We start from the raw sequence: 26,214 nt of genomic DNA, 5'->3' as shown, positions 1-26,214 counted from the left end.
AGAGCCACCGGAAGCGGAAGGGCAAGGAAGGTCAATGTAGAGAGGGTGGCAAACGCAAGCGCAATGATAGAGCAGTTTACACCCACCTTATGGTTTATTTGCTGTGACAGGAGCTGAAGGAGGAGTCCTGCAGCAACTTCTGTGTGCACGTGCAGTATGGCCCCTTGGTCAGAGCCGGTCCGCTTGAGATTGCACTCTACTGTGCTGTTGGCACTTTGGTGTCTTTTATTTCTCCTGCGTGAAAGGCCTAGCAAGTGCAAGACTTGAGAGAATGAGGTGAGACTTGGAGAGAGGATGTGGCCTTACGGGCAGAGATGCCGACTTTGGATCTGGGGAACCAGGTTCGAGCCTCGGCGTTGGCTCAGCACCCTGTGATTCTTGCCAAATCACTTAAACTCCCCACACCTACCAAAACATGAATGAGTCTTTGTGTAATTTAACTGTGCTCATGTAAAGTGCTCCAATAACTTTGGGTCGAGTTTGTGCTATATAAATCTGCATTAAAAAAAAGAAGAAAAAAAAGACTTTGCTGCTGAATGGGGAACTCGTAGACCGTCGAAGATTTTCAGTGTTACACCCCCTTTAATTCCCTTAATGATCAAACAGTGGGAGAGCGCCATAGAACATTATGTCACTTTTGAGAGCTGCTGAAGCTCAGGCCCTGGATAACTTACTGACTGGGAACTCACCAGCAGTGCAAAACTGGCACTGCGGCAGCTTGGACTCCAGGAGAGGTGGGCATGTCCACGTGAAGTCAGGTGAGAGATTCTTTTATCACTATGTGAAGTCGTCCTCATTGCCCTCAATTTGAAACCAAAGAGGCGGTCTAATGTTACCTGCTGATGACAAAAGCCGACATCTTTTTACTTTACAATCATGTATTAAGACAGCTACCATTTCTATGCCCGATGTTAGAACACAGAAATGTAAAGTGATCTCATGACACCGGCAATACCTTATTTATTGCAGGCTGCTACGCCGTTAGCATTCTGTGCATCTGGACTTGGTATTTCATTTTTTTGCTCACCATAAGCCAACGAGTCCCAGAATAAAATATGCTTCAAGTTTGGAGGCTCAATCACAGGGGGCAAGATGGTGGCCGCGCTACTGGCCGAGTGAGTTGACTCTCCGTGCTCTCCTGACCAATGCTCCCCCTCTATGTGTGTGGCTTGAGGCGGTGAGATAACAGAAGAGAAGGCATCGCTGTACCTTTGGCATGATCTGGCTCTCGTGGTTGTGGTGTCTTGAGCTGCCAGCACCTTCACGCTTGGCTTCTGTCAGCCCGCTTTTTAGGTCTTGGCTAGTGAAGGCTGCGCTTGCGCAGTCTCTCTCGCGAGATTTAACGACTTGGAGAAGAGGGGCTTGAACCCGCCTCTCTTCTCTCCTCTTCTCCATTGGCTGGCCTCTTAAATGATGGTCAGCCATTGGAGAAGAGGTTTGTCTCTCCAAACAAGCCCCGTCCTTTTCGGATTCGGGGGCTTGTTTTTTCGATTCTTTCGATTCTTTCTCTCCTCTGGAATGTAAACATTCCAGCCAATGGCAAGAGGAGAGAAAGAAAAAACACGCCCCCGAATCCGAAAACTCCGCTGCCTTTCTCCGAGGCATTTCTGCTTGACCTCGGAGAAAGGCGGCGGTGTTAATGGCGTCCTCTTCCCCTGCTCTCGGCTCCCGTGTTCGTGCTCTGGCATAATGGTGCTGAACTAACCTGTGCCTGGAGGGTCTGCCGAGCAACTGCTGAGGTGATCTTGGAGCTTTCTGCTGGCGCTGAGTGGATGAGACCCCGATCCCATGCTCGCCGGTGGTGGTCTCTGGAATTGTCCGCTGCCCTGGGGCTCTGACAGCAGCCGACAGGCCCAGAACAGGTGAGACCGCCTTAGCGGACGCCTAATGTGAGGAGGGGGCGCCACACTCAGCAGCGGGACATCCGCGCCATTTCCTGTGGTGGTGGCGACCCCTGACGGTTAGACTGTGGCTGGCCGTGGGCTGCCTGCGGGGCGCTCGACCTGCAGGATGCCTCACGGGGGCCTGGTGGAGCCGCGGCCTGTGGCCTGGAGCGCGCACACCCTGACAACCAGCGTGGGGCCTGCGTGCAAGCGGACTCCAACCCCGGGTCCTGGGCCACATCTGCGATCTCTTTCCGGACCTTGACAAGCGGGACCTCCCGCCCACCTGCTGACGGTGGCCGAAGAGGCTAGACGGCTCACGGGACCTTCCCCCTAGAACGGGAGGCCCGATGGGCCATTGAAATGCAGTAAGGGGACCTCGCGGGGCTTCGAGAGGGTACTGCTTTTCAATCTGTCTGAGTCCAGCTGGATCCAAGTCAGGTCTAGAACAGTGTATGGGGTTGCTGTGGCCTTCGGTCATTCTTTGAGGCTCTGTGGTTCCAATGTTCTGGAGGGGTTGGGACTGTCAACAGGACTCCTCACATCACTGTGGTGCTGATGTGTGTAGATTCCGCATAGAACCTGACATTGAGGTGCATTTAGACTCGGACCTGCAGGGTTGGACACTGGCTCGGGGGGCTGCCCCTCGGTACGGAGCAGTGCGAGTGTAGGGGTTCCCACATCCCCACTGTGTGACTTACAGACATCTCCCTGTAGAGCTAAGGATTGCATTGTATTGTTGTCATGTATCTAGCGCGTTCCCCCAAAGCGCGTTCTCTATTGATGAGTAAATAGCTACTGCATGTGTGTCATTGATCTAGCGCTTCGTGGCCCTTCTAAGTCACATAAGCACCATTAATTAGCATCTTTGCATTCAGTTCTTACACATATGGTTCTGTGTACAGTGTCTGTATAATCCCGCCGCAGGTCATTCACTAGACGGTGGATAGAAGATTTGTAATGTCCACAGTGAACTGTGACCCCGCGACCTTTGCACAATGAATGTGCCTGTACTAGCTTTCCAGCACAAAGCATTTTAATCCAGACATTGACCAATAAAGTGACCACGGAGCCACTTCTCAGACCCACATTACAGGTGCCCTGGTCTATAGTGCGACAAATAGCGCCTACTGATGAAATGTGTTTTCTGCTGCTTGCAGCAGTGACTACTGGGAGTTCAGAGGTCTGAGGGGGAAGCCACCGTTTCCGTCATATGATTTGTATAATATTAGGTTAATCTTCTCGGCCCCGGTCTCCTGCATTTGTTGACCGAAGGCAGCCGCGAACGCCGATTGGCTGATATCCCAGCGCCGTCAAAGATCCAGGGAGTTTCCAGTGTACAGCGTGGTTAAGTGCACACGTCGTAGGCGCCCGTGCAGCTTTGCATCGCAGGGTTACAGTGTGGTGTCTGCTCACGACCGTCAGACGCTCAGTATGGCCGTGATACCTCTGCACAAGACTGTCGAAATTCCCTGTTTCAGGTGTGTTGGTTTAATTAATTCAGTGGAAGCATGATAAGACTACAACCCCCAGAATGCATTATGTTATCACATGAAAGACGATGACTGTAAACTGTCTGAAATGACCTTAATGGACTTGGGCAACCGCTTGCCAGAGAGCTATGTCGTTTTTTCCGTACACTGGACTGGACACACCTGTAAGGGCACAGTTAACAGGTACCCCTGCACCTTGTGTGACGCCTTCAGCCACTTATAGCTTTTTAGCCATTTACATGCTGGGCTATGTAGTTTCCAGTGTCCACTTTATAAGTTTGAGATGAACTCTCCCAGGGCACTAATACCTGAAAAGTAAAGCCTGGCAGAATATAACATGCCCTACCCTCCAGGCACCAACAAATGTAGTCATCCCTGTGTGTGCCCACGTTCAATGGAGACAAAACTGAATTTCTCTGTTGCTCTACTGGGCAAATACCTCCTCCTCTTCCACTAAGCTTTTAGCCTTAGTCAGAGAGCGTGACCTCAGCTGCCACGTCTGCAGTAAGGAAGAAAGGCGGTGGTGTTCAGGGCGTCCTCTCCCTCTGCTCTCGGCTCCCGTGTCAGGCTGCGTGTGTGTGTGTGTGTAGGTGGCCCTGTGGGTGGCTCTATTTGTGTGTGGGTTGCTCTATGTGAGTAGACTCTGTGGGTGGCTCTGTGTGTGGGGGTGGCTCTATTGGTGTGTGTGGCTGTGTGTGGGTGCAAATACAATAGGTCTCGCATTTGAGAGTGATTAAGCTATTGACATTGTAAATAACAATGCAGTTTCTTTAAATGTTTTAAAAACAAAAACAAACAAAAATAATGTCATGAGCAATGCCAATAGCTCTAACTTTAACAATGCCGAGACCGTTGCATTGTAAATGCTTGTTCGTATAGCGATGGATGCGTCTTGGCGTTGCATGACAGTCCCGATGGCGCCAAAAACTACGGGAAAGGGATCGACGACCCGAAGCACCCCGGCGGGTGCTGGAAGCCCTGGAAAAGCCGATATGGACGCCGAGTCAGCCCAGCCAGCCACAGGGACAACAGCTGGCCGGTTGGGAGCAGGAGGAACAGCAGATCGGGCTGTGGGCCGAACGGGCAAAGGAGGCACCTCTGCGTGCGCCCGCCAAACAGTTTCCTCAATGTTTAAGGCACACAATCAAAAAAATAAAAATACTGAAGAAACGCTTTTGGGTGATAAATCTTTAGCGAAACAAGCACAGCCCCCTGTCTTACCGGCAGAAACACTGGAATCAACAGAAGAAGTGCTGAACCCAGGTATTTTGATCACTGATGGGACAGAATTCAGCAATCTAACTGTAGATAACATCAGGGGCGATGAGACAGACTGAAGTACCTGATGTATCTAAATCTGCTGAATTTGAAATAAACCATGCTGGTTTGGTTAAGAACAATGAGCTAGGAACTGCTGGGACAAGAGTTAGAGCACAGGAACAATGCCCTATGGGCAATGTAGTCCTTTCAAGTGGCGGCCAGGGGGATGCTCTAAATGGATTAAGCTTAGATCCAACAGTAAAGAAACCTCCCTCCGATTCCCAAGAAGAAGAAGTCTGTGCTGTGAGACTCGTGAAGGAGGGGGATTCAGAGGACACATTTTATTCTATGTCCAACCCATCCATTTCTTCAGGGGACGAAAGCTTTAGAGGGGACTTTGCTGAGGATGAGAGTGATACAAGTAGCATCAACCTGGGCGAGAAGGAGCTAGGGGAGCCTTTCAACAGTGAAAAACGAAATACACATTATTTTCGATCAGGACATATAAAACACACCAGTACACATCCTACCTTTCACCTACACTGCACCATGCCCATGGGGGTACCTTGGGCATACATGAGGGGTGCCTTACATGTAAGGAAAGGGAACATTTGGGCCTGGCAAGTGGGTACACTTGCTAGGTCAACATGGCAGTTTAAAAGTGCGCATGCAGACACTGTGGTGGCAGGTCTGAGACACATTTACAGGGCTGCCCATGTAGGTGGCACAATCAGTGCTGCACACCCTCTAATAGCATTTGATTTACAGGCCCTGGCACTCTCAGTGCACTTTAACAGGGACATACCAGTAAATCAAATATGTCAATCATGGATAACCAATCATAATCGCTATTTACACAGGGAGCGCTTGCCCTTTGACACTGATCAGCAGTGGCAAAGTGCTCAAAGCATCTAAACCAGCAAAAACAAAATCACGTACACAGTCATAAATGCAGGCGGTAGAGGCAAAAAGTCAGGGGAAACCACGCCAAGGTTGCCAAGCCTAACATGAAGCAACCAGCAAATGTGGAGATAGGATTGTGCATGGAGACTGGAGCTGTGAAGACCATTCTGACCTGATAGGAAGCATTGTACTCACCAAGGAACTCTTTAGTGAGTAGGGGGTGTTGTATAGAAGAGGGGGGGCATAGTGTTCAGTGAGCTCTGTGCTGAGCAATGAGCCCTGTTAATTGCTGAGTAGAGAGCTCTGAACCTAACATGTAGCATGTACTGAACAGATAGGACTTCAATTAGCGTGAGGACGCTCCTTCTGGAGCAGCTGTTTTGCGCTTTATAAATCCCCTTTGTTCATTCATCTTAGCAGTGTAGTCCTATAATGAGTATCTGGGGATGTGAGCTTTATCCTAGCTAAAGCTCTGCACTCTAATAAGTATGTATGGAGATTTGTATTCAGAAGGGTGTCCTGTGAGTAAGAGCTCTGTACTGAGCCATGAAGGAACAGGACTTTGCAAACCAGGCTATTCAGTATTATGCCATTGGTATCTTTCGACTTGCTACTAATGAAATTTCTTGAACCTTGTGTTGTAAAATGTACCATTCAAACTCCTGTTTTTCAAAAATTTATACCAAGTTTTCTGTAGTTTATGCTGTAAATGCAATGCAGCATTTGAACCTTTTTAATTGTTTCTTGCTGGGGGAGGGCCCACTCGGGAAGGCCAACCCCGAACCCTCCTCTTTCAATTTGGTGTGCTTGCTGTACTCACTTGCTCCTTCAACTTGGATCTCAGCTTTTCGCTTCACCTCTTTTAGGATCCACCAGCCGCCACTGGTACATGGGGCACAGGCCCCAGATCTGAGAGCTCCTGACTGAGTCTGAAGCGTTGGGGGCCCCCTCCATGCCCTTTGCAGGGGGGCCCCCCTCAAGTTTCGTTACGTCACTGATTCAAGACTCCAGAGTCCCAGGTGAGTGGAATGTTTAACTGTGGTGAAGGCAGCTGAAAGGTCCAGAAGCACCAGGAGGCAGGGATCATCTTCATCTTTTGGCAGGAGGACATTGTCTACAATGTATAAGGTAGTTCTCTCCATGCTGAAGCAAGATCAGAAGTAAGATCGGTATTCGTGCAGGAGATTGTTAGCATCTATGTGGTCTTGGAGCTGAACATAGACTGTCCTTTCAATGATCTTGCAAATGAATGGAAGGAGTGTGATAGGCCAGTATTCGGGGAAGTCAGCAGGGTCAAATGTAGGTTTCATCATCAAGGAGTTAATCTGGGCTGCCTTGAGATCTTCTGTAAGGATGCCTTGAGTAAGGAAGACATTGACAAAGGTGAATGGGGGGGGGGGGGGGGGGGAGTGTGTCCCTAACACGAGCTTTGATGAAGAACAAGGGTGAGACATCTTCATAAGAAGTGACTTTGAGGGATTGGAATATGCTGGCTAGATCGGCAGAGACAGGGCTTTGAACGATGACCATTACAGGATTATACGTAAAGGAGTGTGTGTACGAGATGAAGCCTGCCCAGTGTTGTCAATGTACTGTCAGATCTTCTGTATTTTTTCACTGCAGAAGAGGTTAATGTCATAACTCCTTGCTGTGGATTGAGGAAGAGGTGGGCCTCATAGGGCATTGATGCAGTGCTTGATTGTCTTGAAAAGCATTCTGCTTCTTTTGGCAGCATAATTGATGGTGTTGGTAAAGTACTTTACTTTGGCTGAGGTGATGAGCTATCTGTGCATTGTGTGGCAACACTTTGGAATCACAAGGTCATCAGGAGTTCTGATTTTCTTCCATTTTCCTCCTAGTCCATGAATCAATTGTTAATTATCAGGTAGGTCTTTAGAGTACCAGTGTGTTGAAGACTTTGTCTTCACTTGCATGTTTTAATTGGGGCATGAATTTTCAAATAATTTCCCCAAAAAGTGTTGAAGATGTTTAGAAGGGTGTTGGTGTCAGAAGTGGAGTTGATAGTGTAAGAGTTCAAACATTAGATGGTCTTTGGAGAAATATTGGAAGGATCTGAAGGTATGGTCTTTTGAATTTGTTGGTAGGACGCTGTGTGGAGGCATAAAGGTGCAAAGTGGTCTGTCCAGTCCGTGACTATTGGTGGTTTACAATGGATTATTATTGATGTTGAGATGACAAGGTTAAGGATTGGCCTTTGGAATGTGTTGGTTATGTGACATGAGGGACTAAGTTAAGTGTGTTGATGAGGTTGAGGAAGGTGTATTGTTTGTTGAGGTTGTGCTGTCTGGGAGGTTGATGTCGCCCAAGAGGGTTGTGTAAGCATGTTGGATGGATGAGGGGGTGAGGGGATCTGAAAATTAACCAATAAAATCTGTGTACTGCCTAGAGACCTGTAGATGAGGAAAGTGGTACTCTAAATTGCAGAGAGTGGAAAACAACATGTTAGCAGCCCCATAGAGTTGAGTGTTACACCCCTTGGGTGTAGGAACAGGAGGACCCTTCTTATGTGCAAGGTCGACACGATAGATGCTGTAGCCTGTGGAAAGAAGGATGTCCGGATGTGTGAAAATGTGGGGGTGAACCATGTTTCTATGATGAGGAAGGAGTCAAGCTGTAATTGGTGATGAGGTCTGCTGTGTCTGGTGTGCTGAGTACTGCTGTACAGGCGTTACTGATCATGAGTTGGAATGTGCATTCTGTAGTTTGAGGGTCTGTGGTAGTCAGTGGGATGTGTAGAAGGTTAGATTTATGTGTTGCGCATGCACTATGAGGGTTTTTGGGTTGTCTAGATCTGGGTGTGATCGTGGGGACTGGCAGTATAGGGTACTGTGTAAGGCAAATTACATTTTTCCTTGTACTTTTCATTGGAAAAGGTGTTCTGGCCAAAAGCTCTTCCTGGATCTAACAGGCAGTACCCTAGTCTGTGTCCACCCTTGTTGGAAACACCCCAGTGATGGGACACCATGCAGAGTTGACTGAAGTGGGGAGAAGGCAGCAAATTATGTCACTTCAGTATGATGGGAAATGTACCTTTTGCTATCATAGTTTATATTATATCTTTAAGGGAGAGCTTTCACCCCTCCGCAATATCACTTGTTAGCTCATATGTTTGGACCAGAGTAACTGGGTTTCATGATGTCCCGTTTGCAACTAAGTTCTGAAAAAATCCCTAGGGGACCCTCGTAGCAAGTAAGCAACCCATACAAATTTGCTTTTAAATTGTATCCCGTTCTGACCAATATACCTGCAATCCTGTCCTTTAGGACTGGTATTTACCTTCTACTAAAGATGCTTTGTGAGAGAGCTACTATGACCACCTTTTGAATTAGCTTCCACAACTATCAAGTTTTCGTCATTACTACCGGCCCAATGTACCTTAAAAAGCTTAATTGCCGCTATAAGTTATTTGTAAAGCTTACCAAGCCAAAATAAAGTCACCTTTATCAGCTTCACCACATTCTTTCAAAATCCAATCAGTTATTAATTCCTGGCTAGGCCCCTGATTGTGGCATAATTCCAAAAAACAGCATAGTGCATGGTGCAAGTTATCTAGGCCATCATTCCAGCTTCAATCACAAGTCACTGAAGGGACTCCAGGTGTCTCATGTAATCACGGGTTTAAAGCTAGGAATTCGCGTGGCTGCTTCCTCTGAATGGTCTGCCTTTCACGAGAGAAGCCTGTGGGGAAGCAGTGTAAGGAGGTTATGATGTGAACGGTTGGGAAATCCTTTTCTAGAAGGCAGAAATGGTTTAAAGAGGGCCACACAGCTGCTCTGTCTTTGGCCTGACTACATGTGAAATGTTATGTGGGAGTGCTGACTCCGAGGGAGTTTTTGCAGCCGTAGTAGCTCGCCTCCCAAGAAGCACAAGCAGAAACTGCTGTGGGAAACTGTATTTGGCATTGAAGGCTGTCGCTCGTGAATAATACATTTTCTCTCCTCGTCTGTTGAAATCCCCCCCACCCAGCCCCACTGCCTCACCACTCCTACCTACATGGGCCGCGCTCTGTCGCAGCGTCCAACAAGAACTTCTGTTTGGAATGGTGTGAGAGTAGGCATGATAAGGGGCAAGATATGGGGCAACCTAAGGGACTCTTTCACAAACTCCATTTACGAAAATTTCACGGTCATCATAACACTGTGGAAGCCATCTGCATCTCACAGAGAAACCCGCCATGCTATGCTACCACCAACAGAGGCTGACTGGACTGCATAGCAAGCTTGAGCCGCCCCGTCAGGATGGTGCCTATGAAAGTCACGAAGGGAGAGTGCCCTGGCCACTCTTTTATAGTCGCATGACTGCCATCTTGGCATTTGACTGACTGCTCCAACCCTACACGGTCTGTTGAGTCAACTCCCAGTTACGCAATCAGTCGGCGTGCGGCTGATTAGCCTCTTTTAAACATAGGCAGGCATCAGATTACATGTTTTGTTGGCTACAAATAATGTGAACAAGTGCAATGTACCGTCTCCCTTCACAGCAATGTAAAGCTGGCACCTTGCTTCTTGCTGAAGACTTCCATATATCATGCTTTTTCGTCGAGTCCAGGCATTTGTTTCGAAATGTGACCTTTACAACTTGAATTTATTCTGCTATGTTCGACTTTTATGACTCTGCGCACACTATCACCATCCACATTGCTGATCAAACCACTTATGGAAAACAAGCATTGGCATAGCCAATAGGTCTCGCCTTTGGGACCTTATAAGTGTTTAGCCATGCAACAGTTGATGTTGTTGCACCAAGGATATTGTGCTGCATAACTGAATACTTATAAGGTCCTAAAAGCGAGACCTATTGGCTATGCTGCGAAGGCATGGCTAATGCGGAGTTAGGCGCCATCCGTGTTGCTGTGATATAGTAACTGTATCTGTATGCTATCATGCCACAGATTGCTTTGTACATAAAGGACGCCAGACTCGTGCGGACCTTGGACGGGCGAGTATATTTCCACGTACAGCATACAACATGTGATTGGCGCACTATATTCCAATTTAGTGCAAATCTGGATTCTGCTGCTGTAAAATGTGCCAAGTTTGTAAAACAAGAGCCCGAAGAACCTGCAGGATTCTGACGGATGGACTACCGAGCTGCCCAGACTGGCGAGCTCAGAGGCCATGCATGAGCATCCATTGCTTGGCCTCCCTGCTGAAGTGCAGAGCTTGTTGTGATGGTGGTTTGGGGGATAGAAAGAGAGGCAGATGATGCTCCTGATTCTGTAATGAATCTGATAACATTTACAGTCACACCCTAAAGGGAAAGGGGGATAAAAAAAGTGCCCTGTTCACGCCAGTGAGTGAAAGACTGGTAGAGCTGGACAAGAGGTAGTCAGTCAGATGTCAGGCAGGAATTAGTCTGACTAGCAGGACTCTAGAGTGATAGTCATAGTTCAGTCAGTTTGGTGAATTCAGATCTAAGTAAGGTCTCTGAAAGGCCTCTGGAGTGAGTTATCTTTCGGACATGTGACTTCGAAAGATGGGTAGGGCAGGTATCACCTTGATCCTTGGCGGAAGGCAGGCTCTCTTAATTTGCTTGCTCGAACCAAACTTAGGGCAGTATCCATGCCATGAGTGATATAGCACAAGTGCTGAAGTGGGTGGTGGCCTCCGAAAAAACGTTTGGGTACCTGTACTTATTTATATTTTATTATTACGCACTGAGGTCCATGAATTTCATTGGGAATGTGAAAGAGGACGAGGCGAGTGGTCCGGTGGAGTGGGCAGGAGAGTGTCCGGTGGAGTGGGCAGGAGAGGGTCAGGTGGAATGGACAGGAGAGGATTAGGTGGAGTGGGCTGGAGAGGGCCAGGTGGAGTGGGCAGGAGAGTGTGAGGTAGAGTGGCCAGGAGAGGGTCAGGTGGAGTGGGCAGGAGAGGGCCAGCTGGAGTGGGCAGGAAGGGCCAGGTGCAGTTGTCAGGGGAGGGTGAGGTAGAGTGGGCCAGGTGGAGTGGGCAGGAGAGGGCCGGGTACAGTTGTCAGGAGAGGGTCAGGTAGAGTGGGCAGGAGAGTGTGAGGTAGAATGGGCAGGAGAGGGTGAGGTAGCGTGGGCAGGAGAGGGTCAGGGGAGAGTGGACAGGAGAGGGTCATGTGTAGTGGGCAGGAGAGGGCCAGGTGCAGTGGGCAGAGAGTGTGAGGTAAAGTGGCCAGGAGAGGGTCAGGTGGAGTGGGCAGGAGAGGGCCAGGTGCAGTGGGCAAGAGAGGGTCAGGTGGAGTGGGCAGGGGAGGGTGAGGTAGAGTGGACAGGAGAGGGTCAGGTGGAGTGGACAGGAGAGGGTCAGCTGCAGGGTCAGCTGCAGTGGGCAGGAGAGGGACAGGTAGAGTGGGCAGGAAAGGGTGAGGTAGAGTGGGCAGGAGAGGGTGAGGTAGAGTGGGCAGGAGAGGGCCAGGTGCAGTGGGCAGGAGTGGGCCAGGTGGAGTGGGCAGGAGAGGGTGAGGTAGAGTGGGCAGGAGAGGGTAAGGTAGAGTGAGCAGGAGAGGGTGAGGTAGAGTGGGCAGGAGAGGGTGAGGTAGAGTGGGCAGGAGAGGGTGAGGTAGAGTGGGCAGGAGAGGGTAAGGTAGAGTGAGCAGAAGAGGGTAAGGTAGAGTGAGCAGGAGAGGGTGAGGTAGAGTGGGCAGGAGAGGGTGAGGTAGAGTGGGCAGGAGAGGGTGAGGTAGAGTGGGCAGGAGAGGGTCAGATGCAGTGGGCAGGAGAGCGTCAGGTGGAGTGGGCAGGAGAGGGCCCGGTGGAGTGGGCAGGAGAGGGTCAGGTAGAGTGGGCAGGAGAGGGTCAGGTGGAGAGGCAGCAGAGGGCCAAGTGTAGTGGACAGGAGAGGGTCAGGTGGAGTGGGCAGCAGAGGGCCAGGTGGAGTGGGCAGGAGAGAGCCAGTTGGCTTGGGCTCGTCCATACTGCCTACACGTAGAAGCCACGAGAAATACCCGCTTAAACCGAAGCTTTTTAGGTTAAAAAAAAGTTCACTAATTTTCAATTTTATGCACTTGCCAATTTCACACGATCCCAGCAGTGGTCTGTCTTCTAATGGACTTATTCCCGTTGTGTATAAAACGCACACTGTCCATGCAGTTTATGCAATAGCAGTGAAGCCACATCTCTACGTTAGGCCAGATGTGGGAATCACACAGAGGGCTGCTAATGAAGTCGGTTCCAGCAGGCTCCACAGTTGGCATGCACTTAGTTGAAAGTATGGTGCTTATTTTTGTATTAAAAATGAGTTAACACCTGTGGATTCTTGGGCCACCTTTCCAAACTGAGCACAGAACTTTCAAGAAAAGCATCTTTAACGTCTGGTGAAGTCATTTCAGAAGGAGTTTGGCGGCCGCAAAAGTGAAAGTAATGGCTCGGAGGAAGAGATAAGAAAAGCAGATGGCGGCTGCGCGCGTGCACGCGAGAGTGCACGCAAGCTTCAGTCCAAGAAAAGCTTGTGGGTAGCACTTTGAAAAGCCCCTTACTAAAAGTCGAACAAGGCTCGACCTAATCAGACGGGAAGGAATAAGACTCCTGCTCTTTACTCTCTTGATCTTAACCAAGTAAAATTAAATATATTTCCAATTTTGAAGGTGCCCCTGAAATTAAGGTTTAGCATTTATTGATCCAATTTTTTTTCCTTCTCTCCTGGAAAAGATTGGGTTGACCATATTGCCTGTACAGTGCACGCCATGAGCAACTGCCATCTCTAAGTGCTTTTCTCTTATTTGAATAATGTACTGTTGTTACCTCATGTCCTTTTCTTTTTTGTCAAACCTGCTGTTACTTCACGACATGGTCATTTGTTAAATATTGTTTGCGGTTGCATTTTGTTGGTTTGTTACATCAAGGCAGCTCGACAGTTAGATAAATTCCTATGCATAACATCACGGATTTTAGTTACTTTACACGTTTTAATTGTAAATTATATTAATATATCGCTTGTAAGTAGCATGTTACTCCGGTAGCCAAGGTTACAGGTAAATAGGTAGTAAATTAGCAATGTGTGCTTCCTTTTCCTTGTAGGATTAGTTTTCTTTGTTTTAAGTTTGTGCTCTTGAGGTCTTACTATTATTCCTTATATGCAATGTTTTTCTTTCAAGGGCAACCCCTAAGAAAGTGTCAACGTTTCAACCCAAACCACTAGTTGAATGTGACTCCTCAGGACAAACACACAATCTGGCACAAAAACCTCAGTGATGTAGGCACTCAGTGCTCATGTCGAGCGTTGGACCTGACATCCGTGATGTGATTTCCCCGCACCTTTTTGCCTTTCATCCTTCTGTTTTTGCTGTCTTTGTTTTTGCTGGCTTTAGGATTCTGCACACTTTAGCACTACTAACCATTGCTAAAGTGCTTGTGCTCTATCATTTAGACATGATAACATTGGCGTACACCCGATTGGCACATTTTAATTTATTAGTAAGTCTCTAGTACAGTGGTACTACACTTATGCAGGGCCTGTAAATTAAATGCTACTAGTGGGTCTTTGTACAGATTCACAAGCCGATCTTTTCAAGTAAGGCTTATTTAAGACAACAGGACACATACATCTTCTCCTCACGATAACAAACCAACCACCAACCCTCTCATTCCGGGAACCCTCCCACCACTACCTTCTGTGCATTCTCCTGGCGTGTGAGGGAGCGGCTGATGCCAGAAGAATGTGCAGACAACCTAACACATCTTTCCCCTTTACATAGACTAAAAGATGTAAATAATATCCTAAAATTACTAAAAATATGTGACAACTATATGAAGTGGAGAACCACAAATAAAAAATTAAATATGACATAAAAGGCATAGAAAACAATGACACCACAGATCAAGAATTAGTACTGAAAAATATAAACCTAGAACCTAGAAGGCAATGTCTTAGACCTAGAAGACAGGGAACGACCCATGGTATTTGTTACCCTATGCCCTTCCACCCAAACCTGATTCTTAAATCCATCATCCAGGCTTGATCTTTACAGTCATTTTTCCCTTGTTCCACCATTTACCATCATCCAATTTTACAACATTTTAATTGACCCTCATCACTTTCTTAAGATCGGAGAATTTAGATTCTCAATTGGGTAAAATCCTGTTACACTTCACTCTCACCATATCACCCACATTCACTTTGAACTGCCTGGAACCTTGTTCGAGATGCGTTTGATTGTATTTGTTCTGTGCCTCCGCCCGTTTCCTACCAAAATCTTCTATTTTATTCCTTGGCAACACAAACTCACTTTCACCCACCCATCTCCTCAACAACTTGGGGGAGGGTACATTCCCCTTTAGTAAAATAAACGGTGACACACCAGTGTCAGATTTGACAGTTGTGTGCACTGCCCACAATAGTTTCCAGAGTTCCACTTTACGGTTGAGTCCATTGGCTTTCGACAATTGCACATTCTCTTTTATCACTTGGTTAAATCACTCAACAAAACCATTACTTCTTGGGTGGTACAGGGATGTCTTGACATGCTTAATACTCATGGATTCTAAGAATTCTTCAAACTGTGTGGACGTAAATTGACAACCATTATCGCTAAGTAGTTACTCAGTCACGCCTTCCCTAGCAAACACAGATTCAAGAAACTTAATCACACACGCAGAATTGGATGTCTTCACAAATTTGATTTCAGGCCAGCGACAGTGGTAGTCCAACAAACCGTTTGCAACTGATAATTAATCAAATACATGTTTATACTTGCTGACAGGACCCTGGTCACTATTTCCACCTGACCACCCCTTGCTTATGACCTTTAGGACTTCCTTGATTTCTTGATCAATCTCATAGGCCTCTCTTCACTCTTGCTCTGTTATGGCACTTTCAGAATGATTCTCTACACTGAAAACTATCTCAGGCTCCCCACTTGCATCTCCCTCTCCTACACTGTCATCATAACAACTAGTTAACCTAGACAGGCAATCCGCCACAAGATTTATTTGTCCTGGCACATACTCAACACACAAATTGTGTTCCATACATCTATATTGACATTTGGCAATTCTGGGGGTTGCCTTTTCCCCCCTCTTTTGGCGAATAACTGTACCAGAGGTTTATGATAAACACGTACTACAAACACTGAACCAAACAAATAATGCTTGAAATGAATGATGCCCCACCAGCATGCAAGAGCTTCCCGCTCAATTACAGAATAAGTAGACTCAGCTCCTCACAGACTCCTAAAAGCAAAAGCTATCACTTCATCCTTGCCTCCTCTGTGCTGCATGAGTACAGCACCTAATCCGTTTAGACTAGCATCACTCACGATTATATTTTGATCCTTGGTATCAAACGCCTTGAAGGTAATGGCATGCGCTACCTTCCTCTTAATCTGCTCAAACTCCTTGGCGCATTCGTTGTCCCAAGTGAACCTGATATTCTTTTAATGAGACATCTCATGTTATAGGTCTTGGCCGCAATTGGGAACAAGCCTGGCATAAAATTCCACGAGTCCTACAAAAGACCTTGATTGATCCTTGTTACCCGGAGTGCAAAACTCTTCAATTGCTTTAACTGAGCTAGACTGAGGTTGTACCCCTTCCAGTGACAACTTATACCCTAAATAGTCCACAGTGGGTACGTTCAACCAGCACGTATCCAGACCTAGTGTCACACCTCTTTGTTTCAACAAGATCAAAACCTGATGAAGTCTTTCATTGTGTTGATTCTGGTCAGCTCCATACACTAACATGTCATCCTGTAAAGCCATTACTCCCGGCATCCCTTTGAACATGCTCTGGACTCGTTTGATCTATCAATACATTTTCATAAGTCACATATAATGTCTATTGGCTCCCGAACATCCCCGAAGTTCAAAATTCATTGCAAGGGGGTCGAACTATAAAAAGTCTCAACATTTCCATATTTGGGGATACTCTTTGATGACCGAGGGTCGTGGGGAGCACAAATTACACACAAAAAGAATACCTTGACCAGAGCAACGGAGGCTACCATAAAATTTGCAAAGAAGCTATGACCCAAACCTTTACCCGCCCTGTTGAAAATTTATAAAGAAAAGTGTATCCCCATGGCGTCCTATGGTTGTGATATTTTGGGCTATAAGGAAGGTAAAGGGATTCAAAGAGCCGAAGATAAGTTTTTACGTAAACTTTTGGCGGTACCTTCCACCACCCCGGCGTTTATTTTACATGAAGAGGCTGGGGTGGGGTATATTGAGGATGAGATAGCGATAGCCCCTTTGCTACGTTGGCTCAGAGTTGATCCTTGGCGGAAGGCAGGCTCTCTTAATTTGCTTGCTCGAACCAAACTTAGGGCAGTATCCATGCCATGAGTGATATAGCACAAGTGCTGAAGTGGGTGGTGGCCTCCGAAAAAACGTTTGGGTACCTGTACTTATTTATATTTTATTATTACGCACTGAGGTCCATGAATTTCATTGGGAATGTGAAAGAGGACGAGGCGAGTGGTCCGGTGGAGTGGGCAGGAGAGTGTCCGGTGGAGTGGGCAGGAGAGGGTCAGGTGGAATGGACAGGAGAGGATTAGGTGGAGTGGGCTGGAGAGGGCCAGGTGGAGTGGGCAGGAGAGTGTGAGGTAGAGTGGCCAGGAGAGGGTCAGGTGGAGTGGGCAGGAGAGGGCCAGCTGGAGTGGGCAGGAAGGGCCAGGTGCAGTTGTCAGGGGAGGGTGAGGTAGAGTGGGCCAGGTGGAGTGGGCAGGAGAGGGCCGGGTACAGTTGTCAGGAGAGGGTCAGGTAGAGTGGGCAGGAGAGTGTGAGGTAGAATGGGCAGGAGAGGGTGAGGTAGCGTGGGCAGGAGAGGGTCAGGGGAGAGTGGACAGGAGAGGGTCATGTGTAGTGGGCAGGAGAGGGCCAGGTGCAGTGGGCAGAGAGTGTGAGGTAAAGTGGCCAGGAGAGGGTCAGGTGGAGTGGGCAGGAGAGGGCCAGGTGCAGTGGGCAAGAGAGGGTCAGGTGGAGTGGGCAGGGGAGGGTGAGGTAGAGTGGACAGGAGAGGGTCAGGTGGAGTGGACAGGAGAGGGTCAGCTGCAGGGTCAGCTGCAGTGGGCAGGAGAGGGACAGGTAGAGTGGGCAGGAAAGGGTGAGGTAGAGTGGGCAGGAGAGGGTGAGGTAGAGTGGGCAGGAGAGGGCCAGGTGCAGTGGGCAGGAGTGGGCCAGGTGGAGTGGGCAGGAGAGGGTGAGGTAGAGTGGGCAGGAGAGGGTAAGGTAGAGTGAGCAGGAGAGGGTGAGGTAGAGTGGGCAGGAGAGGGTGAGGTAGAGTGGGCAGGAGAGGGTGAGGTAGAGTGGGCAGGAGAGGGTAAGGTAGAGTGAGCAGAAGAGGGTAAGGTAGAGTGAGCAGGAGAGGGTGAGGTAGAGTGGGCAGGAGAGGGTGAGGTAGAGTGGGCAGGAGAGGGTGAGGTAGAGTGGGCAGGAGAGGGTCAGATGCAGTGGGCAGGAGAGCGTCAGGTGGAGTGGGCAGGAGAGGGCCCGGTGGAGTGGGCAGGAGAGGGTCAGGTAGAGTGGGCAGGAGAGGGTCAGGTGGAGAGGCAGCAGAGGGCCAAGTGTAGTGGACAGGAGAGGGTCAGGTGGAGTGGGCAGCAGAGGGCCAGGTGGAGTGGGCAGGAGAGAGCCAGTTGGCTTGGGCTCGTCCATACTGCCTACACGTAGAAGCCACTAGAAATACCCGCTTAAACCGAAGCTTTTTAGGTTAAAAAAAAGTTCACTAATTTTCAATTTTATGCACTTGCCAATTTCACACGATCCCAGCAGTGGTCTGTCTTCTAATGGACTTATTCCCGTTGTGTATAAAACGCACACTGTCCATGCAGTTTATGCAATAGCAGTGAAGCCACATCTCTACGTTAGGCCAGATGTGGGAATCACACAGAGGGCTGCTAATGAAGTCGGTTCCAGCAGGCTCCACAGTTGGCATGCACTTAGTTGAAAGTATGGTGCTTATTTTTGCATTAAAAATGAGTTAACACCTGTGGATTCTTGGGCCACCTTTCCAAACTGAGCACAGAACTTTCAAGAAAAGCATCTTTAACGTCTGGTGAAGTCATTTCAGAAGGAGTTTGGCGGCCGCAAAAGTGAAAGTAATGGCTCGGAGGAAGAGATAAGAAAAGCAGATGGCGGCTGCGCGCGTGCACGCGAGAGTGCACGCAAGCTTCAGTCCAAGAAAAGCTTGTGGGTAGCACTTTGAAAAGCCCCTTACTAAAAGTCGAACAAGGCTCGACCTAATCAGACGGGAAGGAATAAGACTCCTGCTCTTTACTCTCTTGATCTTAACCAAGTAAAATTAAATATATTTCCAATTTTGAAGGTGCCCCTGAAATTAAGGTTTAGCATTTATTGATCCAATTTTTTTTCCTTCTCTCCTGGAAAAGATTGGGTTGACCATATTGCCTGTACAGTGCACGCCATGAGCAACTGCCATCTCTAAGTGCTTTTCTCTTATTTGAATAATGTACTGTTGTTACCTCATGTCCTTTTCTTTTTTGTCAAACCTGCTGTTACTTCACGACATGGTCATTTGTTAAATATTGTTTGCGGTTGCATTTTGTTGGTTTGTTACATCAAGGCAGCTCGACAGTTAGATAAATTCCTATGCATAACATCACGGATTTTAGTTACTTTACACGTTTTAATTGTAAATTATATTAATATATCGCTTGTAAGTAGCATGTTACTCCGGTAGCCAAGGTTACAGGTAAATAGGTAGTAAATTAGCAATGTGTGCTTCCTTTTCCTTGTAGGATTAGTTTTCTTTGTTTTAAGTTTGTGCTCTTGAGGTCTTACTATTATTCCTTATATGCAATGTTTTTCTTTCAAGGGCAACCCCTAAGAAAGTGTCAACGTTTCAACCCAAACCACTAGTTGAATGTGACTCCTCAGGACAAACACACAATCTGGCACAAAAACCTCAGTGATGTAGGCACTCAGTGCTCATGTCGAGTGTTGGACCTGACATCCGTGATGTGATTTCCCCGCACCTTTTTGCCTTTCATCCTTCTGTTTTTGCTGTCTTTGTTTTTGCTGGCTTTAGGATTCTGCACACTTTAGCACTACTAACCATTGCTAAAGTGCTTGTGCTCTATCATTTAGACATGATAACATTGGCGTACACCCGATTGGCACATTTTAATTTATTAGTAAGTCTCTAGTACAGTGGTACTACACTTATGCAGGGCCTGTAAATTAAATGCTACTAGTGGGTCTTTGTACAGATTCACAAGCCGATCTTTTCAAGTAAGGCTTATTTAAGACAACAGGACACATACATCTTCTCCTCACGATAACAAACCAACCACCAACCCTCTCATTCCGGGAACCCTCCCACCACTACCTTCTGTGCATTCTCCTGGCGTGTGAGGGAGCGGCTGATGCCAGAAGAATGTGCAGACAACCTAACACATCTTTCCCCTTTACATAGACTAAAAGATGTAAATAATATCCTAAAATTACTAAAAATATGTGACAACTATATGAAGTGGAGAACCACAAATAAAAAATTAAATATGACATAAAAGGCATAGAAAACAATGACACCACAGATCAAGAATTAGTACTGAAAAATATAAACCTAGAACCTAGAAGGCAATGTCTTAGACCTAGAAGACAGGGAACGACCCATGGTATTTGTTACCCTATGCCCTTCCACCCAAACCTGATTCTTAAATCCATCATCCAGGCTTGATCTTTACAGTCATTTTTCCCTTGTTCCACCATTTACCATCATCCAATTTTACAACATTTTAATTGACCCTCATCACTTTCTTAAGATCGGAGAATTTAGATTCTCAATTGGGTAAAATCCTGTTACACTTCACTCTCACCATATCACCCACATTCACTTTGAACTGCCTGGAACCTTGTTCGAGATGCGTTTGATTGTATTTGTTCTGTGCCTCCGCCCGTTTCCTACCAAAATCTTCTATTTTATTCCTTGGCAACACAAACTCACTTTCACCCACCCATCTCCTCAACAACTTGGGGGAGGGTACATTCCCCTTTAGTAAAATAAACGGTGACACACCAGTGTCAGATTTGACAGTTGTGTGCACTGCCCACAATAGTTTCCAGAGTTCCACTTTACGGTTGAGTCCATTGGCTTTCGACAATTGCACATTCTCTTTTATCACTTGGTTAAATCACTCAACAAAACCATTACTTCTTGGGTGGTACAGGGATGTCTTGACATGCTTAATACTCATGGATTCTAAGAATTCTTCAAACTGTGTGGACGTAAATTGACAACCATTATCGCTAAGTAGTTACTCAGTCACGCCTTCCCTAGCAAACACAGATTCAAGAAACTTAATCACACACGCAGAATTGGATGTCTTCACAAATTTGATTTCAGGCCAGCGACAGTGGTAGTCCAACAAACCGTTTGCAACTGATAATTAATCAAATACATGTTTATACTTGCTGACAGGACCCTGGTCACTATTTCCACCTGACCACCCCTTGCTTATGACCTTCAGGACTTCCTTGATTTCTTGATCAATCTCATAGGCCTCTCTTCACTCTTGCTCTGTTATGGCACTTTCAGAATGATTCTCTACACTGAAAACTATCTCAGGCTCCCCACTTGCATCTCCCTCTCCTACACTGTCATCATAACAACTAGTTAACCTAGACAGGCAATCCGCCACAAGATTTATTTGTCCTGGCACATACTCAACACACAAATTGTGTTCCATACATCTATATTGACATTTGGCAATTCTGGGGGTTGCCTTTTCCCCCCTCTTTTGGCGAATAACTGTACCAGAGGTTTATGATAGACACGTACTACAAACACTGAACCAAACAAATAATGCTTGAAATGAATGATGCCCCACCAGCATGCAAGAGCTTCCCGCTCAATTACAGAATAAGTAGACTCAGCTCCTCACAGACTCCTAAAAGCAAAAGCTATCACTTCATCCTTGCCTCCTCTGTGCTGCATGAGTACAGCACCTAATCCGTTTAGACTAGCATCACTCACGATTATATTTTGATCCTTGGTATCAAACGCCTTGAAGGTAATGGCATGCGCTACCTTCCTCTTAATCTGCTCAAACTCCTTGGCGCATTCGTTGTCCCAAGTGAACCTGATATTCTTTTAATGAGACATCTCATGTTATAGGTCTTGGCCGCAATTGGGAACAAGCCTGGCATAAAATTCCACGAGTCCTACAAAAGACCTTGATTGATCCTTGTTACCCGGAGTGCAAAACTCTTCAATTGCTTTAACTGAGCTAGACTGAGGTTGTACCCCTTCCAGTGACAACTTATACCCTAAATAGTCCACAGTGGGTACGTTCAACCAGCACGTATCCAGACCTAGTGTCACACCTCTTTGTTTCAACAAGATCAAAACCTGATGAAGTCTTTCATTGTGTTGATTCTGGTCAGCTCCATACACTAACATGTCATCCTGTAAAGCCATTACTCCCGGCATCCCTTTGAACATGCTCTGGACTCGTTTGATCTATCAATACATTTTCATAAGTCACATATAATGTCTATTGGCTCCCGAACATCCCCGAAGTTCAAAATTCATTGCAAGGGGGTCGAACTATAAAAAGTCTCAACATTTCCATATTTGGGGATACTCTTTGATGACCGAGGGTCGTGGGGAGCACAAATTACACACAAAAAGAATACCTTGACCAGAGCAACGGAGGCTACCATAAAATTTGCAAAGAAGCTATGACCCAAACCTTTACCCGCCCTGTTGAAAATTTATAAAGAAAAGTGTATCCCCATGGCGTCCTATGGTTGTGATATTTTGGGCTATAAGGAAGGTAAAGGGATTCAAAGAGCCGAAGATAAGTTTTTACGTAAACTTTTGGCGGTACCTTCCACCACCCCGGCGTTTATTTTACATGAAGAGGCTGGGGTGGGGTATATTGAGGATGAGATAGCGATAGCCCCTTTGCTACGTTGGCTCAGAGTTTGGGCTAGCCCCAGCACAAAACTAAACCAATTGGTAATCATGGATTGTATAGCTTTGGATAGAGCCCTGGATATTCCATGGCTGAAGTATATAATGGACCTGACTAAATGGCTAGGTTGCCGAGATTTATATTAGAGGCCGAAACCGATGAGCAAATCTAAAATTGGAGCCATTAAATCACAGTTTTTAGAGACGAAACAGGGCCTTAGGGAGGAAAAGGAGCAAATAAAACCAACAGTTAGAAGATATATCACATTACCTTTGCATAATCAAGTTCAACCATATTTACTCATTGTAAATAATGTTTTTCATCATTTTCTGTTAACAAGATTTCGATTAGACTTGATCCCTTGGTTTTTAGCTGTCCCACAAGGATTATCGAAACAAGGTACTCGCAAACCTTGTCCTTGTGACGATTTTTCAGAACAAGATACCGTACATTTTATTTTTTTCTGTGATTTTTATGCTCAGCTGCGTAAAAGATATATACTTCCCCTTCTTAAAGATTGCCATTTTTTTCAAGTTAGGACCGCTTTGCTATACCTCCAAATGCTATCTTCACCTTTGGTCTGTTCTGGGGTTGCAAGTTTTTTATCAGGAGCCATTAGGTGTAGAAAAAAGTTGTCATTTTAACAATTGCTATCAAATCTTCTTTTTTGTTTATGTAATCATGATTACTTGAATGTTTACTGTTATTTATATTGTAAATTTAGCATGTTGCACTTTATATTACAGCATTTTGCACGTCACTGGATACCCCCTGTTCTATTTAGTAATTTTAAATTGTAGTGTCTACTATACTGTGAGCACTAAAATTAATTTCTTAAATATTAATATTTGTCCAATTGTTTATGATAATATGAATGTAGTATTTTGTACTCCACCAGTTAGTATTCGATATTTTAAACGTTATCATCTGCCCCAGTTAGGAATTTTAACTTGCTTATTGTACATAGTAATATGAATTTGGCACTATGCACTTTATATGAAACCCTCTGCTCTATCCAATAATTTTAACTTTATCTTCTGGTTTACAAAACTTTAAATTTTAATTGTCATTTGTAAAGCAATGTCTTTTTATTGATGAAATGTTTCCTCCTATATGTTCACTTTTATGGCATTGATTTGTCGAATAAAGTAACTTTTGACTTGCTCTCCACTACTCTCTGGAAAACTGCTGAAGTGGAAGCAAGACCAAAGGGCATGTGCTTGAATTGGAAAAGACCCTCCGGAGTAATAAACACAGTGAAATGTCTGGATTCAGCATGCAGTTCAATCTGGTCATACGCAGATGAAATATCTAACAAACTAACCCATTTGGCATCCTTGAGCGTGGATGTAATTTGCGTAATATAGGGTAAAGGATATTGGTCTACTCATATATGCTCGTTGAGATCACGCAAATCCACACACATGTGTAAGGCACCACTGGCCTTTTTAGCAAGAACCATGGGAGACACCCAGTCAGAGGACTCGATCAGTGAACATGAACACAACTTGTCCAATTTGTGTTTTTACTCTGACTGTAATGCCAAAGGCACCCTTCTGACCAATTGCACAACAGGTTGGGCTCCTTCCACCAAACCTATCTTATGTTTGAAACCTTTAAACAGCCCTAGTTCCCTCTTGAAAACTTCCGGCTACATGAAGTCCCATGATTATTCCTGGACTACCTGCACTTGGAAAAATTCCTTCTTCAGTATAATCTGGTTGACGTTATTGAGATCCAGTATGATGCCTAGATTATCCCGGTCCTTCCACTCTAAAATGCATGAATCATCCCTTGCTACAAATGTGATTCCCTTAGACTTACTTCCCCTAAACCCGAAATCAGCATCAAATTCACCTATAACATCAATAACTTTTCCACCATAACCTACTGGGTGTATAGAATACTGTCTTAAATCATGGTTTAGGAACGATTCCTTCCAAAATTTCTCACTGATTAAAGTGAAAGGGGACCCAGAGTCCACCAGAACTCTATCTACAGCATTTATATTGATAGAAGACAATGGTCTCCTCGTCCCATGTGAATTGACACCACATATATCCTCTGTATGTTCCATGTCCAGGATAGTGAAGATATGATCCTCTTCACTGGATGAATACTCCACTTCAGTGGTTAATTCCAAATTGTGCACCTTCCTATATGAACTTTTTCCATCTGACCTATACACTATTGCGAAGTGACCTTTCTTTGAACATTTGGCACATGTTTTGTCCACAGCTGAACATACTCTAGCATGCCAAGATGATTGGTACTGTCATACCTATAGCATTCTAATCTTTTCCTAGCTGTGTTATTACTACTATCACTCTTATCAGTCCTTCCTAGGAGCTCCTTTGCTTTCTTGTACTTGCTTTTGACTGCTAGGACATTCTGTGCTTTACCATCGGACAATGTCATTTGCTCCGTATATGAGCTTGTGCTTTCCATCCTCGTGGCGATGTCTAAAGCCTTTTGTAATGTTAGGTCTGGTTTAGATAAGAAGGCTACCTGTACTTTTCTATTGATAATGTTTCTAACTAATTAGTCCTTTATCATTTCTTCCTCTAATGCCTTATATACACAGGAGGCCGCTAAAATGCATAACGCACCAACATAACTTGAAGCGCATTCTCCAGGTAATTCAGTTCTTTTGTAGAATTTATGTCTCTCCAACGTTACGTTTTTGCAAGCTTTGAAATGTATATTCAGAGTTTTGATGGCTGTGGCATACTCCTCTTCCACCCCATCGCCTTCACCTTCAGCTTATAAGAACAACTTCTTTTGGAATACGTTTCAAAATAATGAGGCCTTCTAAACCCAAACAATGCCTGAAAATTGCATATTTTTTCTTGTGTGTAAATTAATCTCCTTCAAGAGCATCCAAGTATATTTCGAACCCTTCTTTCCACCTTTCCCAATCTAATTCAGGAGATGCAGGATTGGGCACAAAAGCTGTTGCTGGAGCTACTGCTTGTTGCATGATGCTTTGTGCCTCAAACTGTAACCACGATAAAAATAACTATGCCTATATTACAAAGATGTGTAATACCAGCAGATGAAATGCACAGGAGCAAAAAGACGGTTAAATATTGTTAGATGAATACATTTAGTGTATGTCACATGTGAAGATGATGTGCAAATCACCAAAAAGGTGTAATTAGCACCCAAAATTACAAAATATAGCACAGATACTTGTATAAAATAGTTTAAAGGTGTGGCACTGCACTCAGTATATTTCTCAATTATAAAGCTTAATTGTCTAATAATTGCTTCTATTAATTGTGCTTGTTTAATGTGAAGAGTCTGGTGTGCGTGTCACTGCAACAGATGCATGCATCGATGGAGGTGTGCCAATGACCGAGAATTGGCGCCCTTCTTGGCTCAAAATGGGTACATTCTTGTGGGCTGGCTTGAGGCTGGCATGTACTAGAAGTCGTACACCAATGGAAAACCAATATTTTGTGTGCGTGTCACCAAGACAGATGCACGCATACACAGTGGTGTGCCGATCACCGAAATCAGCACTTTTCCTGACTTAAGATGGCCGCCACGCAGGCTGGCTTGTACTAGAACCCTGGTGTGCGTGTCACCGAACAGATGCAGGCATTCATAGTGGTGTGCCGATCACCGAAATCAGCACTTCCTGATTTAAGATGACCGCCAACATTTGACACTTGCGTGGCAACGTAGGACGCCCAGAAGACAGAGACAGCAGGGGCCTGGATTGCGCGCGCTGATCACATAAATAGCCGGAGTGGCTTTGGAAATCCTTATATAATCAATTTACTCCACAGTACCTTAAGATGACACACT

The sequence above is a fragment of the Triturus cristatus genome, chromosome 1_2, assembly GCF_964204655.1.
Source record: "Triturus cristatus chromosome 1_2, aTriCri1.1, whole genome shotgun sequence".
NCBI lineage: Eukaryota > Metazoa > Chordata > Amphibia > Caudata > Salamandridae > Triturus > Triturus cristatus.
The sequence above is the reverse complement of the archived record's forward strand: the minus strand, read 5'-3'. Positions refer to the sequence as shown.